The following is an 18,813-nucleotide window of genomic DNA, read 5'->3' on the forward strand; positions in this document are numbered from 1 at the left end:
GCTGTTGCATCACACTGTAACATAACAGATACAGATTTTTACACAGCCTTCTTTATATATCTTTAAAGAGTATATTTCTGGAATGCTTATGGCATATCCATTCTAGTAATGAGACTGGAAGATAAGCTATTTGCTCCCACATTCATAGTAAGTTTGATTCACGGGAAAGTTGTTGCAGCTTGAAACATTGCCAGTCTTACACAATATGTCTTTGTAGCCCCAGCCCCCCTCAAGGACAAATAGCTGCTCAGAATGCCACAACAGGAACCCTTACAGGGTGAATGGAGAATCCCACAGAGCTGTGACCTGCAGGCACAGCCCTGATGAAGGAGTAGGTTTGCCCGAGGGAAACCAAATTTTGGAGTGCAGGTTTCAGGAGGAGGTTCCCATTGAGCACAGTTAAATGCTGGAGGGATGGGGGAGGCTGCAGCCACCATGCCTACCTGCCTCTCCCCCTCCTGGGGTGGCACAGCTGCAGGGGTTCCTGGCATTCAGACCATCATTTCCCGGCAGTTTCCAGGCTAATGAGTCTGAAACAAAAGATTCAGCTGCCCAAAGGCTGGTGGCTAAAATGGAGCCATCAGCAGCCTAAATACTCACCAGGTTCCTTTCACAGTCAGCAGAGATTGAGTAAATACAGTCAGGGGAATTCAGGGAGTGATTCATCTTGACCCAGACAGAAGTGTCCAAAAGCATGTACAAAAAGCAAAGTGCTTGCCAAAAGGGCAGGCCAGCAGAAGTGACGCTTGTCCTCACAGCCTCCGCATAACTTGTGCAGCTATTGCATAAAGATGTTATTATGTTTCTTCTCAGACTTCTGTTTAATTTTCCAAAGAAGGCCCCAGCAGCTAAACTGAGTAAAACAGATGAAGGGGATCAGACCTCACCCTTCACGTCCAGGCTGTATTTCCAACTTGGAAATGGGAGATGGAACACACCTCAGCATGCAGACTCTGCAGCCAGCGTACACACAAGGCTCTGCCCTGCTGACAGAGCTTTGATACTGCACCAGGGTAAGGTCTAGGAAGCTATGGCACAGACAGGCATCACTTCAGGTTTTTAGGAAGCTCACAGTAACCTAGGAAAAAAGAGTGGAAAATCACAGAATCGTTAAGGATGCAAAAGCTCTCTAAAATGTAGAGAGTCCAACCATTAACCCAGAACAACAACAGTCACCCTAAACATGTTCCTAAGTGCCACATAGACACAGTTTTTAAACCCTTTATGGTGATGTGGATTCCACTGCTTCCCTAGGAAGCCCATTCCAGTGACTGACCACGCTCACAGCAAACAAATTTTTCCTAATGTGCAATCTAAACCTCCTCTGGTCATTTCCTCTTGTTCTGTCACATGTTACCAGGGAGAAAAGACAGACCCCTACCTTTCTAAAACCTCCTTTCAGGTAATTTTAGAGAGCAATAAGATCCCCCTTGGTCTCCTCCAGACTAAACACTCCCAGCTCCCTCAGCTGTTCCTCATTAGACTCATGCTCCAGACCCTTTCCCAGTTCTGCTGCCCTTCTCTGGACCGGCTCCAGCATCTCCATGTCTTTCCTGTAGGGAAGGGCCCACAACTGGACACAGCACTCGAGGTGTGGCCTCACCAGTGCGGAGAACAGAGGGACAATCCCTGCCCTGGTCCTGCTGGACACAATGTTGCTGACCCAGGCCAGGATGTCCCTGAAATGCTTGGCCACCTGGGCACAGCTGGCTGCTGTGTCCCAGCACTCCAGATTCTTCTCTCCCGGGCAGCTTTCCAGCCACACAGATTCTGCAAAGGAACCTTCCCCATCAGAATCTAATGCCTTTTTTTAAAAAATGTCTTTCTTGATTGAGCATATCTAGCCCTAGTGCAAGACACATTTAGATTTGGCCATGAAGATTGCAACCCATCTCTACAATGTACCCTATTCTGAGGAAGATAAGAGGGGATTATTTATGTAGGTTCACACATGCTGTCTGAAAAACCTGCTAGAAGAGCCCCTTTCCTCTCTCCACTGGTGAAGCCCAGCACTGACTTCACCCAAAAAGAGCCACCACTCACACCACCTCTCCAACTCTTCTCCAGGCAAGCATCAGGGGAAAAAAAGGGCTTTTCCAACCTCACTGTATGAACGCAAAGTGAGTAGAAAAACACTCTAAAAGTTAAGAACGGGCAGAGAAATGAGTAAGAGGAGGAGCAGTCAGGAAGTGACTAAGAACTACTTCACAAATAGGCTGAAGCTGCTGGACACGGAGCCTGGGGCCCAGGCCACCTGAAAGTCATCCAAACCGTGCCCTTTAGAGATGCTTCAGCTATGCGAAGGCGTAGGCTGAGCATCCTCTGCAGAGATTGACCAGGGAGGTGTAGAAACAGAAGGAATAAGGCTGGGAGCCAAACTGGGGCCCAGGAGGTGTGGAAGGAGGGAGGATGAGGCACTTTACTACATGTCAATTTAGGAATGTGGCTCACAAGGCCTGTTGCTTGGGTTTAGAGTTGCACAAGAGGTTAGGAAGCTCAGATCAACACCACCTCCAACAAAACTGGCAGCTGTTTTGCCACAGAATTAATAACCCAGCTAAGAGGGGGTTTAATTGGGCTAGCAGCTCTTCAAGGAGAAAACAGTCTCTTCACCAAAGTTGCAGCAGCTGAGGACATTTTCCATTACGCAAAAGAAAAAAAAAAAAAACACAGACAAAAATGGTGCTTGACCATAAATACAGAGTGGCCACAGCACAGCTGAGGTGAGCAACAGTAGATACTGTGCAGATCAAAGCTCAGCTTCAAGTTGGAAAAGCAATACCCCCATCTCCAAGGCATGGAGGAGATGGCAGGGTACAGGGAGCTCCTGTTGTGGCACTAATATTTGAAAACAAATTATGTCATTTGAAAATACAAGCTCTGTATGCTTCACCAAGAACAACAGCTAGAAATACAATTTAAATGCTTTTCTTCTCCCTTTCCATTTTTTGTTGCCCAGTGTATGCAGGAAAAGGAGTGAGGCCAGCTGGACAGGACAAGAAACCTGTATATTCACGCTTACAGAGAAAATCTTCACCAAACCTTCCCAGACCCTGTCTTTCAATTGGCTAACACCAGTCTTTGGGAACATTTGTTCACTTCTATATAGTTCTCATGCTCACTTAAAAAACAACAACAACAACAACAACAACAACAACAACAACAAAAAAAAAAGTAATAAAAGTGAACAAGTTTATTTATTTCTACCCATCTCCCATAAATATCCAATTTACTTTCTCTGACAGACAGAACTGCTTCCAAGCAATCAACAGTGGGTTTCAGTTGCATGTGGTACTATCTGTGTAGGAGGGAAGAGTTCAGCAAAAGGTGGCAACGTCGTGCACAGCCTGTCTGATGTATGGAGAGCTATACATCCCTGAAAAGCCATAAGGCAGCTTCCCTTTGCTGAGCTGAATCAGCATGCAAATTTCCCTTAGATGAATGAAGCAACAGCACAGGCAGGGTGTATCACTTCAGATTTTGGGGCAGAACGACATCTGGATAAAGCCATCCTGGATTAGGCTGCTACCAGGCAGATTGCAGCACGGATACCTTGCAAGATGGGACGCTGATATTTACATACTGCACAGGAAGCCAGCTTGCACCCTGTCTGCACAGGAGATGGAAGGAATAATCCTGCCTCCCTCTGAAAATTACATTCCTTATCCTAACTAAAGAAAAAGAATGAAGCCTCATACTAATATTATTATTAATATTATTATTAGGTTATTGGATGCACCCACTTGAATAAACAAAACAGTTGCACTAAACGATCCACATTCACTGTGCTGGTCACTCATTTGCAATCCTGCTTCCATACCACAAATAACCACTTTCTGCTTGCTGTGCTATGTGATCTCCACAGCTATACACATATATGCTAACACAGCTGCAAAGGCATGGCAGGTGAGCATCCCAAATCATCCTGTCAAATGAAGGGAATACAAAAAAGGCATCATACTTAACATACTTAAAAAGCACCAAAAATTAGGCAGAACTGAAGTGTTTGGTCATATCAAAAACATAATTTCCTGAATGGCCAGGTTCATTCCAAAACAGACACTGAGCAAAACCAATCACTGACTTCAACACAGGGATGTGTCAAAAAGCAGAAGACAGCCACATTTTTCTATACATACAAGAACCTCATTTTATTATTTTATTATTATTTTAATGCAGAAGCAGTTGTCCCAGTGCTTATTATTGGGCTGAATGAGCTGAAGTGAGACTCCCCGGGCAGCTGCTGACATAATGAATGATTGTGTGGTGAAGCCCAGAATGTGAATGATGAAGAATTTTGAAAGGCTCTGGAATTTGTGAATAACAAAAGTAGCTACAGTCCCCAAAATCTCACCATTTGTTCTCAGTAACAAAGGAGGACTCAAAGGCCTTTGTTTAACAAAATGATTCAAAAACAGGATAGGAAAGGAATTAGGGGTTATCTCTACTGGCATAATACAGCAAGCAAATTGTGTCCCCAAGTAGGAAGAGTTATGAATGCGTTCTGTCGAACATATTGTTAACTGAATTACTACAGTACTGTTTCTTTTATCCCTTTTCCAGTACTGTTACCATGTTTCCTGTGTCAGTAATTGTCAAGGTCTTGGGGCCTCTCAACTCAGACTCTGCAGAAGGGGAGCTGCTTATTCCACAGCTGCTTATTCGGTCCTCCAATGTGCAAAGGGGAAGCATCTGACCATACAATCCATTCCCCCATCATGATGCCTTGGCATATCTCTTCACTAGTATTAAAAATGCTGTACTTCACCAGTATTAAAAATAAGCACAGTTACAATTACCTTAAATAATATTCAATTTGAATTAAAAAAAACCCAACTGAACAAAAGCCCCAAACAAACAAACAAACAAACAAACACAAAAAAAAAAAAAAAAAAAAAAAAAAAAAAAAAAAAAAAAAAAACCAACAAAAAATACCCAAGCATCACAACCTTATTAATGGTCTCCAGTACAGGATAAGAGCTTGATGGTGCAAGGCACCAGAATGCCATTGGAAAAAGACAGTCATGCTCCAAAGCAGCTTCCTTTCCCCTCAAGGAGGAACAAGCATTCCAGTTTTGGAGCACTTATGTGGGGATTATGTACGAGCTCAGTGAAAGACAATTGAACCTGATGAAGATTCATGCCACACTGACAAGTGCTATCCAAACAAATATAAATTCAATTAAAAGACTCTGTTGTGTGAGCAATAAACTGAGAAGTGTTCTGGATCAAGGAGTGGAAAGCCAGCTCACCCATGAAGGTTGTCAGGCATGAGAAATTAAGACAGCAGACAGGAGCAATGCTGATGCTGAAACCAAAGGCAGGCAACATAAATCAGAAGAACGGCACTCCTGGGCAAGGGGAGGAGGGACCAATACCTACTGAGAGACAGATCCAGTTCTTCTCCCTGCTCCTCGTGTTTGGGACCATCAGTGGAGGGGCTGGCAAGGGTTTAACTTCCTGCAGGCTCCACTGCCCCCTGGATGAGCTCTGTCAAAACCCTGGCCATGACACACACACATAGGAGTAACATCAAGATCATCCTGCACAGAATGATTACACTTGTTACCTTCCCTTGCATTTAGGCATTCATTTTATTAAACCATGCACTTCCTACTGCAGCAGCCAAAGTCAATAGTACCTGTGGTGTCTCTTTTGCCAAACGCTGTAATTCTGTAGCTGCAAGCAATGCAATAAAACCTGCTTGTACTACCCTGACTGCCTCCAGTCGATGCAAATTTGGCAATTTTTTCAAAGGGCCCAGGCTTTCACCTTGGGATGCTACTCAGACCTGGAAAAAAAAGTCGCCCCTGACATTAATTTTTACAGGTGCCTCATCAGCTCATCCTATCTCTCCAAGGAAACACTGATTAGACAACAATAAAAATGCAGCAGAAACCTATGGTTAAAGAGCATCTTAAGTTCCTGGCCTCCTTCAGTCCCCTGGGCAGTACTCAGAGAGCAAGAGGGATTGATTCATCAGCATATCTTTCTAAAGACTTCAGTGAACCTTTGCTGACACTTGGTGCTAAGTATTATTGCTGAAAATTATTTTTTTAATGAATGGCAAGATCAGGACTAAATATTCCAATTCCCGGAGTTTCACCACAATAAAAAAAAAAAAAAAAAAAAAAACAACAAAAAAAAAAAAAAACCATGTGATTCATGGTAAAAAAGACAACAAGATATGACAGCCACATTGAGAAGTTGCCTAGAGAATATAAGGTGAAGAAAATCCACTATCAAATTGTCATGCCCAACATGAAATAAAGCACCTACAAAACAATGCAGGGCTGAAGAGGCTGGAGATGTATGTTTTCCGAGTAGTGACGTCTCCTGAAATACGGTTTAACACCTGTTATTAATCCTGCTGCCTTGGCACATTTACACCATTACTTTTTCTGTCTCAGCTACAAATTCAAAGGATCACACCTGAGCCTGACATTAACCTATAGAAGCACCACAGTCGGAGTTAACCTATCCTGCGTGTTCAAAGGGAAGCCTGCTAATTCCATTCTGTTTAAGTAGACTCCTAATTCCACTCCCAGACCTATCGTCCCTCTCTGTCAACCCCACTTCAGCCTTTTGCCTTCGCTAATGGTAATTTATGGACAAAGATATATGGCAGTGACTTTATTTTAGCTGCTTATTTTCATTCTCTTAATGTACCGAGCCACAAAAAAAGCAGTGGAGAAACAAAGTTTTCACTGTTTGCTTTCTAAAATTGCTGGAATGGTGAATAAGCACACCAGAAATACTGAAAATACAAGAACCTAACAGAAAGTAAACCACAAAAACACATGAGAAGATGCCCCCAAACAGAGCTGGTCCTCCCAGCTCAAAATTCTCCATTTATTACTGATTTTTTGCACTGGCCATCACTTGCTCCACACCACCCTTTTAAGCTCTAGCCATCTACCATAATGCAGCAGAGATTTCAATGTGCTGAAGCAAAAACATCTCTCCACTTGGTTCTGTCACATCAAAAAACAGACTCTATTAGGTCAGCCAACAAGAGTGTCACAACCTTCAGACCACGACTGCCTTCAAAGCCCTGACATCCTCCAAAGAAATGATGTATACAAAGAAAGCAGTGGAGCCATATGCTCTTGGAAAATGGGTCTGCTCTTACCATGTCAGCACCTTCGGCATCACATCTGATAGTGACCAGAAGCTGTGTGCCTGTCCCAAAGAGTATCCCACCAACAAGACACAGAGGAAGGTAACAGAGCCAGCAGCAGCTTGGGGAAAAATCAAGCAGAGTTGGGTGCTGGTGACAGCAGTGCATCCTTGGGCAGGAATGCTTGTGTGCCTCTTTTCTCCAGCATCACCCTGCCAGCATACAAAAACTGGGTTTAGCCCCCAAATTTTTCAGCTGCTTCTGATCTCAGTGAACATTAATGTGTGGACAATAGGCTTAGCCCCTATGTCCCCACTGCTGTGCCCTGTGAATGACCTTTAATTGGCAAACGACACAATGGGAGACAAGAGCCAATTCAGAGCCGGTCCTGCCAACCATGTCACTTCTTATTTACTCTTGCCAAAGCACAAGTACCACTTGTCTGGGGACAAAAAAAAAAGGAAAAAAAAAAAGAAGCTCGAAGAACTTATGAATTTACTTTGTTGAGCTCCATAGGATGATGTGAAGGATTTGGGCAAAATGAAGCTCCAGTTGATCTTGGTACTGCAGTGCACAAGCACTACCCACAGGGCAGAGAGGGAAACAGATGCTCAGCATGAAGCATGAAGCCCTGGCATATCATTTTATTTCTCCAAGATATCCAGGGATGGTATTTATACCTTATGCAACAGGAGTCTAACAAACTTTGTGCTGTGAATTTGAACTCTCCCAGTAGTCTTCAGGGATACTAAAAAAGGAAAATCTCACTGGTTTTCACCTCTCCTCAAATTTTACAACAAAATAAAAAACAACAAAATGAGCTCTGCTCCCTGATGAAAACAGTAGACTTTACTGCACTTCTTTGTGCTGGAAGTCCTATTCCCCAAGCCCCCCGGTCCTTTCTAGCTCTATTCCCCTGGCACATCTAGACACTTTCCCTCTCCTCCTTCCATATTTCATGCAGAAGATATTCCACTCAATTTAATAAAGATGGAGAGTCACCTAAGTGGGGGCTGTGCATAATTTAACTTCAGTACTCTGTGACTGCTTCTTCTTCAGAACAGCCATAGGCTAAATGAGTAAGAAGGAGCAATTTTCCCTCTGGGAGACACAGCACCTTTCCCATGGCCCAATCACCATTTTATTGCACTGGTTGCACAATGCATTTTGAGGTTTGGAGCACACTCTGAAAAACTGCAACATTTGTTCACACATAAAACTTTCCCAGAAGTAATACAATACTAAACGAGCTATCATTTCTTCAAGTGGGTTGTTTTCCTTTTCTGCTGATGATTTTTATGCTCGTGGTGCAAATTAAAGGTAGCCTCACCAGACAGGTATAGTGCATTAGAATGGAAATGTCAATATGGTGAAACAGTATGTGTCATGTTAAACAACATTATTATGTGTATTTATACTCCAGGAGGCAATGACCACAAGATGCAATGCAACAGCAACTTTATCTGCCCATTAATAAAAACTTGTACTTCTAGCAAGTCAGGTGACATGGCAGTGCACTGCGTAAGACCTATTACTGGCAACAGGAATGATCACTTATAAAAATGTTATATTTAGAACTATGTGTTATAGTTACACAGCAGGTCAAGAAGATAAATTCTGGAAATAATTTTGCCTTAAAAAGTGAATGTTTAAAGTCTCTCATCGCGTACAAATACATTGCTTAGTGCTTCTTAAATTTTCAAGATTCTTATCATAATGACGCCTCAGCTATGCACACTTGGGATTCTAAAACTTCAAAATGATGGAGTGAACATTCCTTTTCCTGCATGTCATCTCAAGCACCCACCAAAGAGGTCAGCCTGAAGCCCACAGGGATGTCAGTCGATGCACAGCTCCAAGGTAAAAAGCATTTAGATAAATTGCCCAGCACAGTACAATCTTTATTTCACTTGTATCTAACCTAAATACCTGCATTTCTAGACTATTTTTTCTCTGGATAAAAATTATTCCTGCTTAAGATATTAAAAAGCAGACTTCTATAAATCCGTCTTAGTTATCTGAGCTCAAAATTTAGGGAATTACCATTATCTTCAACAGACAAAACCTCCCTTCAAACCACAGGCTAGAGTAACTGAGTTTAAATGAGAAATGCCACAACCCTTCTGATCTCCAAAAGGGTTTATTTAAGCCACTACCAGTAGACACTAACTCTGCCACCACTAGGATGAGAAAACAATGAAATGCTATTTCCCAGGTGGCCCTGAAAACAGAAGTCCCTGCTCAGTGCCAAGTCTGTTGCTTCGAGCTGGTACAGCAGCAGTGACCTTAAAATCTTGTTCCTTTGACCCTCCTTTACCAAGATTGCTCACCCACACAGCATCATGAGCCAGCTACAAAGTTGACTGGCCCAGGGAACAAGCTTTCTCAGCCCCTCACCTCCTCCCTATACTCCTGGATCATGGGACAGAGTTTTGTGCATACTCTAACATCAGCAAAGCTGTTTTCCCAGCAAAGGGAGGAGGCTATCAACAAGCGTCTCTGGGAGGTTCTGCTCAACAATTCAGCATGATTCAGATCATAGCGCTTCCCTCCAGCATCTCCATATCAGGGACTGTGAGTGCTCTGAAATCTTAATGACCTATTCATCTTGTCCACATGCAGGAACAAAAATATCTAAAGGAAAATATAAAATTATTTTACTGCAAGGCTGCATCAAGAGATACAAATAGGACCTCTATTCGACAAGGAGACTTGAGTCTTGCTTACGTGGCTTTTCACTTACTTTCATGAGCAATGCCAAACAAAAAACCATCATGCTACTAGGAAACCCCTGTCTTACGTTTTCTTTTAGTATTAGTAAACAAATGGAATTTAAAAGAAAATTTTAAAAATCATCAGATCCACCAGGTAGAACATTTAACTGGGAGATAAAATTCTCCAAGAAATTTTTCACACACAGACGACTATGACTAGGCATCTTGAAGGGGAGAGACTCAGGGATATGAGCATCACTTTCTAGTACCAGCAAAAAGCTTCCTAGAAAGACAAGGGGACTGAACCGTTGACAAGAAGGTGGCAGCATTTTTAAGTGTTTTACTAGCCCGTGAAGAAGGGCAGACCAAGACACTCTTTCACCTTCATGTTTTTTCTCATGATACCCCAAGCCTTGGGAGAGGAATAAGTCCTTAATTTCTGCTCACCCAGCTCCAGTAATTATCTTATAAATTGTGGAGGGCTCTTGTGTCACTTAGCAAGCACATTTTCCACCATCAGCATCACTTTACACTAATGTTACAACCACAGACACAATATCCATGGCTCAGGGGGAGCACAGCCTAATGGGAAGGGAGTCAGGGCACCTACATGACTCAACATATCACCTTGCCCCAGCTCCACACACTCTGTAAGACAACAGAACGGGAAGAATTCCATGTTAAAAATTCGTGAGGTGGTCAGCTATGACAGCAAAGAGGGTCAAAATATATAAGCAGACAATAAAAGGCTCCTCCTATATCCAGGAATGCTCAAATTTCTATTTCAGAGTAATAGTACCTCCTCATCGGTTGCTAGTTATTCTGTTGACACTTCATCAGCAATGCCAGGCCATTTAGAAACACGAATTAAACACTGAATAAAAATTAATAAATAATTATTATTACAAATTATAAATAATCAGACATTTTGACAACTATCATACAACTGCTACTAAATGAGAACAAACCCATCCCTAAAAATTAGCCAAGACACAGACAAGCAACGAGCAGCTGTTCATGTTTCCATTTTGAGCAATGAACAAGTTTTAACAGGGTTTGTCTGACAGAACCATCATCATCTACTATGTGACAGTGAAGCAGCTTCAAACCTGATACATGCCAAAATTCAGATGTCCAGCTCTCTTCAGAGTAAACTAGACAGTAATAAGAACAGAACTAACAGGACCAATGTGATCCTTAAATTACTCACAATAGAGGACTGTATTTAAAATGAAGAGCTGTATTATTTCTTAGTAATGAAAACTACAAGTTGAATTGCATCACTGATGCACCAAGATAGCTGGATAAATGCAAAATATATAAAAATACTGCACTTCATTTGATAGTGGAGACAAATAAGAATTGCTTACCTGCACAGCAAGCATCTTTTTACAGATTGCTTTAGCACCATCCTGATGATGCATCACACGTAAGTTTAGAAAACTACAGACCTAAGCAAAGATTTACTGTATCAGCACTTGGGGAATAGAGTGCCATGAAAGTTGAACAGCAAAAATGAAAAGCCACTTTGGTGCACGCATCTCTGTCTCCAAATGGAGCAGGAAGCTCAGCTGGGGATCTGCCAAGGCCGCCAACTCCTCCGTTCAGCCAGACAGACTAATGACAACCAGAAGAATCTTTGGGAAGGTCAAAAGAAACCTCACTCAGTAAATCTCTTGCTGCTACAGGCAAGGTACCGGTACATCCGAACTAACAGATTGATTCAAAATTCTCCCTGCTGTAGAAAGCTGGCCGATACTTTCTGAGACAAGATACTGAACTCAGCTAAAACCACACCCATCCCAACTCAGGAAAGATCTTGGGTCCATGCTCAGATGGAGAGCTTTACACTAGAAAAATAAGAATTGAAACCAGCTCCCAAGAGACACATTATCCTTGGCTCCCAGGGCAAAAGAGATGACGTGAACTCATCACCCACCCTAGCAATAAACACAATAACCACCCTCGGGAATTCACACCAGCTTGGGATCAATTCACGCTGGAACAGGCATCTTCTCTGTTTTCTAAATCCAGTGTGTAATTTTGCCTGTGCCAATCTGGCTTTATTTTCATAAACTCAACTTAGTAAGCATTTTGCTACTTAAAAACACATGCTATCAATTGATATTTCATATAAAATCAAGATTGATACCATCAGATAGTCTGGAATATAGACCAGAAGTGCTATAAAAATCGCTCATTGAACAATTACTTGAGACTTAGGAATAGTTAGGAGAAAAATCAAGAATCTCAGTGCAGCAGCAAACAGCCTCTTAGCAGAGATGTTTGCAGCATCCCACAGCTGAACATCAAGCCAGCAAATCCTTCCTAAACTAATCGTGGTTGTTTCCAACTTCAGAACCCCCTTCTTCGGGCTGGCAAGACTCCTTCCCCAAACTTCAAAGCTCCAAGACCTCAAAGATGCTTTATTGGGTTTACACTGGCCTGCAGACCTGATGTATGGGGTTGATACTGGCCAGCAGCCCATGGATCCTCACACCTGGCCAACAGACTCCTGCGAAAGCTAGGCTTTGCTCCAGAACTGCAATCTTTACAACCGTTTCAAAGTAAGTATTTAAGTCTCTGAAAGTTTTCCCCTTTGAAGAAATTTCGTGCAGGGGCTTGGAGAGGTCTGGAGGATCTCTGTAAATAAACCTGGTGAGAGGGGGATAAGTGTGTATGCTTGTTTAGGAGGGTTATGTTACATCTTCTACACCACCCTGTATTTTAAGGCAGGAAAATCTGCTCAGAAATGCTTTCAGAAAGAAGCAAAAAAAAGATTTTTGAATGGAGAAGAGTTAAATTTAGCAGGTGAATCCCTCAGCTTTTCTACAGCATCCCAAAGCATGCTACCTGGCAGCAGTATTCAGAAAATAAACCCTTAATTCCAATATTTAAGGTCTAACGATTGTTTAAATACTTCTAGAACCAAAACAGTCTCCCTAGGTTGATTTTTTTTTTTTCACTTTTTATTTCAGCTTGTTCCAGCACTTATTATTATAGATTACTTTTAATCTCAAACCACCAGGATATTTCAGACGCCCTCTGGATACACCACATCAAGCCAAGGGCAGTATCTCATCTATAACCCTCTATCCCAGGAAAGCAATGCTTCAGAAATATTTTTACAGGCACTCAGAACTTTCTAGTAAGTTTAAAATTGTTGCCACACTAAGGTTGTGATTCCAGGTAAGAATACAGGGTAGGAACATGCCTAGCTTTAACCCTGGCTTAAGTGAGCCCAATCAACTCCAAAGGAAGATTAATGGAAATGGAAAATGGTAGTCATGCTCTGTACCGCTACTTACTCACAGCAAGTACTCAGCCGTATTTTTTTGACTGCTCTAACATTAGAGGCAGATTTTCAAAAGACCCATCACCCATCCAGCCTGTCTTTAATGGTTTTTCTGGCTGGACCCCATCAGCAGCAATGGAAGCTGGCAGAAAGCAGACAGCAAAGGATAGATGAGGATTGTTTTAGGAAGAGTTATTTTCACCCAATGTAACTCTTCAGCAGACAACATTCCTGCTGTGAGGCACCATCCTGCCTTTTGAGAGTTCATCCAGCATTTCTCCAAGGAAACCCTTCTAAAACCTATTGTTATGAGATTTACTGCTGCTCCTGACCCAAATGTACAGGTTTGTGCAAACAAGAAATTTTAAAAAAAGTTTACAAAAAAAAAATTTTACAAAAAAAAAAATCAAACAAAAAAACCCAACCAACATCACAAACCAAAAATATTTTTTAAAAGGGCTGGAAAAATGTGTGTCAAGATCGCAGCAGTCTCACTTGAAATTGAACTAAAGATTTTTCTGCATGCAAGGCTTTACAGACATGTATCTTGACACAGACAGTCAGCAATAGCCAAGCTGGACGAGGGTTTAGCCCTTCCTCCAGGATGCATCGAAGAGCCTTGGATCCCTCCGAATGTGAATTTATTTTGAAAGTCAGGTAAGAATTGATCTGCCTGCTTGCCTACGGAGTGATAATACAAGCTGTATTAACTGCAGAATGCTTTTCTTCTCCTCAGTCTTTGTAATTAAGATTTCAAATATCACTTTAGGGAAGCACAGCTTCTTGTGTGTTGCCTCACTTTCAGAAACATGAAGGGCCTCCATGGTTTCTACTATGAAACAGAAAAGGCAGTGAAAAATTATCCTGGGCCAAATAAATGGACTTTAACTTCTATACAGGAAACCTGCAATCATTTCAGATTATCAGCAGCGCCTAAGCAACTTAGAAATAAAAATCTCCACAGCTTCCACTGGTGGGTCTGCCTCTAAAACTGCTAAATATTATTTTCCTAAGTCCTTCATTGACATAAGCACACAAATCCCACCGACTTCCTAAGTGCTTTAAGTGCTACCAGAAAGAATTTTAAAAGGTGTTTAGGCTCCTATTTCATCCTGAAATCAACAAGAATTAGCCACAGACCTTCAAAAATACTCCCCAAGGGCAATGAGCAATTAAACTTTCATGTCATTTAAAGATTTTTTTAAACTTCATGAATTACCTGTCATTTTAGTTACTACCCTGTAATAGGTGAGAAAGGGAAAAAAAAAAAAGAAAAACAGGAAAACCCCACATTCTCTCTTTTTCTAACAATGCTTTTCTTTGCATTACTGATTCTGAGAAACATAATGGAAGTGCAAAACGCGGACACAGAACATAAAAGTAAATCAGTAGAAAGGTTCAAAAAGCTCCCTAAGCCTTAGCAATATATCTAAATTAATAATTTCTGCTTATTCACTAGTATATTCTGGGATTTCCTCACTCGGTCTCATCAACACAGAAACCAGTAGGTCAAGTACTCCAACTGAAACATCTTCTTTCATAGAAGGATGGGAAACACTGATTTCAGAAGCGGTTGAGGGGTTTTTTTGGAGATAAAGACAGATACCTACGCAAGAATTTGCCATAACAGGTAGTGTTTATATGTTATTGTCTTTGACTAAGCGGATTTAAATACCTGGCAGGGCAGCACAACCTAAATGGTTCAGTCTGTGACTCTACAGGGAGGGCTGGAAATCAGCATATGGCATCTACGGCGTGTTTCCCAACCTTCCCGGCCGTCTGCAAACCCCGCCTAACAACTGGCTGCAGCAACAAATGAATTTCTCAAGAACTCCTAAGATAAAGTCTCTCAGCTCCTGGAGAACTGGTTGGGTGATTGTGATGCAAACCATCACCGACTACGGCAGTAAATACCGTGGGGAAGGGGGTAGGCGGTGGAGAGCTTTGTCCCTCTCCAAAACGGGAGGCATTCCTGGCTAAATGCTTGCCCTGTGGATATGCAAGGAGATGAATGCAGGGAGATGAATAAAGTCAACAGCCCAGAAAAGCTCAGCTGGCTCAGACCAGCACCCAGGAGCATCACCCTGGAGTAAACTTGGGAATGGCATAGTCGGATTTGTCCCCGTCCTCCTCAGGCTTACTGCAATGGGGAAGATGGAAAACTACCTCCTCCTCCGAGGAATGACTACGGATTTTCAAGACTAGCATTTAAAAATGCAGTGGTATCAGTAACGAAAGCATGAAATAGTTTACTGAACCAGTTATAAACTTCTCTCCACAGAAAACATAAAATCGGAAGATTTTCCATAAATATTCTGTGTAAAATAACAACAACCGAAGCTATTTTGGAGAAAATGAAAACTGTGTTTTGCTGCCAACATTTCTGATTAAACAATTTACCCAAAAAGCCTATTTTATGATAAAACAAAACTTAAAAACACTGACATTATTGCAAAACTTATGTCTTCTGCAAAGATATTAAAAGCTAGGTAGTAAACTTGTGCTCCATTTCATTCCTTTTAAGGTTAAACAACCTTTTTCTTTTAAGAGTAAATTGAGACTAGAAGTCCAAAATTACTGCTTTTAGAATGCAAGAGTACAGTAGTTTCAGATCACAGTACTTGTACCCATTTGTTCAGAATATTCTTTTTTATTCTAACCACAGTTTTCAAAACTACCAGCACAGAATATTTTTATGTTTATGCTCTGTACTCTGCAAGATCAGGACTCATGCAGGAGGACCAATTTGGGAAGAGAGAAAAGGCTGCATGTTTTGCTATGTTAAAGTGAAAAGCAGGAGGACAATTTGCCTCAGTCTGGATTTGTTGCTCTGCTCCCAGTTAGCAAGGGATATTGCTTTATTTCGTGTTTCCCTTCCACTACATGAAGCTGATTTTAAAGAAGGTGTGTACTGATACACTAAGGGTAAATGGCTTCAAGCTGAAGAAGGTAGATTTAGATGAGATATTAGGAAAAAATTCTTAATTAGGAGGGTAGTGAGGCACTGGCACAAGTTGCCCAGAGAAGCTGTGGATACCCTATCCGTGGAAGTGTTCAAGGCCAGGTTGGATGGGGCTCTGATTAACCTGGTTACTGGAAGATGTCCCTGCCCATGGCAGGGGGAGTGGAACTAGATGATCTTTATTGTCTCTTCTAAACCAAACCATTTTGTGATATTCAACTTTTCTTGCTTCTTGTGTGCACACACTCAGTATATTTTTTCTCTATAAAGACAAGTAACTTTCTCCCTATTTCTTCTCTGCTTTAAGACATTTTCTGAAGGAAACAGAAAACTTCAAACAGCTGGACAACTACCCAAGAACACACAAGTGTAACTCAGGGCAAGACCCTGTGGACTAATTACAAGATGGCAACCAAGCCATCCATTTGCTAACATTTATAAGCAAAACATCTAACTGTGAGGTATACAAATTTTTTGGGCCAAGAGCTGCACATCCGCTTCTCTCATGGCCCACATCAAGCACTGCTGGTGTACAGAATGGAATTACTTTCCACCATGCAACAGGTGAGCCTCTAGGCAAGTCAATGTTGGCTAACCCAAACGGCTTCATGATTTAATGCCTGACTTTCACCCAGAGGCATTTAAATGCAGGAAAAGCACTGTGCTGTGCTTGTCAGGGGGGAACAGGAAGGATGAGTAAATTTTTGGCAGGGCAAGGATGGATCAGCCCCACAACTATTCAAGGAGGTCTCTAAGGCATTGCCCCTACTGCAGGCCAGTGAAAGCACATTTGGAGAGCCAATGCCCTACTAAGGCCACCTGCAGTGCCAGCCTGGTGGAGGACATCAGATATTCCTCACTATGTAGGAACTCTCCATCTGTGCACCCCTGCTCCCGTGCACGCTCTCTGAAAAGGCAACCCCAGCTCGTGGCCGCACCAACAAGCAGGCAACTCAGCAGCATTCACCTCTCACAAACAAAGAAATCTGATCATCTCAGTAATTTCCTTGCGATAGATTGCAGCAGAAGCCTAGAGCAAAATCAACTGGATGTTCTGTCAAAGCCATTAGACCAGGACTGAACTCAAGGAAAATTATGTTCACTGATGCCTTCATATTTACTTTAGAATGCAGTCATTTTGATGGGTTCATGAGGTAGATCTCATTTTATGAAGGTCTTAAGGGACAAAAGGAGCAGAAATATAACATGCTACTGTCTCAGTCAGCAAAACGATCACAAAATTACTTTACAACTGACTTTCAAAACTACAAATCCAGTTATTCTGAGTAATTTCTGCCTTTTAAAAAAGATACACGATGCTTCAGGTTGACCAAAAAGGCAACAAACTCAATAAGTATGATTGGGACAATTTTCCTTCCTTGTAAAATGATGTTTTTGCACATAACCACCTCCATCTCCTTCAGTTCAAGAACAACTTAAGGAGCACAGCCTACCAACCAGACAACAGAGCACAGACTTCAATTGCAATCGAACCATCAATTATCCCAAAATCTTGTCAAGATTCACTGGGTACCAACCTAGGGTCTCCTTGACCTCTTTAGTAATAGTTTCTATCCAGAATGAGCAAAACACCTGAATTTCCAAAACTTCTAATCTCTCACAATCCCTTACTTGCCTGCTTGTCGTCAAAGGTGTGCCTCTTTTTCAAGGCAACATAAGCACCACCGAGCAGTGTAAGTGATTTTCTGTGCTGTTCTGTCAAAGAACTTCGCCAGTAATGCCAGGATGGAGCTTTGGGAAGGCTCCTCCTCCCTGTGGCACCAATGATACCCCAAAAGGTGGCCAAACACACAAGCAGGGGTTTACAGAAAGACTGCAGGAGGAACTGCCTGGAATATGATCTCTCCTCTGCAAGATCAGTACAGTACAATTAGAAAATTATTTTCTGGCTGCAATTACTTAGTTCCCCAGCCCTGAAATTACCACAGAGCTCCAAGTCTTGTTTGTATGCAGGAGGTGTGCTGGGAACCACAAAAAACAGTGCTGCCCCATGTTGAGAATTTCCACACTGACTTTACTCCTGCAGAAAAACTTGCTGTGAGCACAGCTGGATGCATCCAGCAGCAATGGTACACAAGAGAGAGTTGGGGTTTTTTTAATATTTTTGCCTATTTCCACTTGCAATACTTAAAAGGTGATGCCCTTAAAATAATAATTTAAAAAAAAATATATAAGTCCACTTTTTTCCTTAATTTAAATTAATTTCTTAATTTCCCTCCATCACATTTTTATTAAATTTTCTACTTTTTGCTTTTTGTGCAGCCATGTTAAATAAATCCTTTGCTCTAATTTAAAATACAAATAATAAATACTAAATAAATAAATAAAAACAACAACAAAACCCCAGGAATTTAAGGAAAGGGAAATTGAGGAATTTAAATAATTTTAACCCCAGTGTGCTTGCTAGAATAAGAAAAACCCAACTAATGCAATAAAAGCAGCACTGCCCAACTGCTGACTGCAGTTAATGCATTACATCTCTAAGAAGAGCCACTTCTTTGGTCTGTCCACAATATTTTCCCTTTCTCAGGCCCTTTTTCAAAGGAAATCCTCCAGCATTACAAGTTGAAGATTCACCTCAGGAGCGCAGGGAGGGGGCTGGAGCGGCATTGCCTGGCATCATCTGTGGCTTTCAGGGAAGGCCAGAGCCACCACCCAACCAAGGCCAGGCAGAGCCAAGGTGGAGCAGAAGCCAAAGACC

The 18,813-nt window shown here is 41.9% G+C and overlaps 1 protein-coding gene across 8 annotated transcripts in view; it reads right to left on the reverse strand.

The window, feature by feature from the left end:
• Positions 1–18,813, reverse strand: part of ADGRL3 (adhesion G protein-coupled receptor L3) — a 491,700-nt gene that overhangs the window by 434,861 nt on the left and 38,026 nt on the right. Inside the window, exon 1 of one of the 8 annotated variants that reach the window (XM_063423660.1) lies at positions 444–467. The exons of the other annotated variants lie outside the window; for them this stretch is intronic. The gene's annotated coding sequence lies outside the window, so the exon portion shown is untranslated. Of the gene's footprint in view, positions 1–443; positions 468–18,813 lie in introns of those variants that run through there. 8 annotated transcript variants of the gene reach the window in all.

The sequence above is a fragment of the Prinia subflava genome, chromosome Z, assembly GCF_021018805.1.
Source record: "Prinia subflava isolate CZ2003 ecotype Zambia chromosome Z, Cam_Psub_1.2, whole genome shotgun sequence".
NCBI classification, from domain to species: Eukaryota; Metazoa; Chordata; class Aves; order Passeriformes; family Cisticolidae; genus Prinia; species Prinia subflava.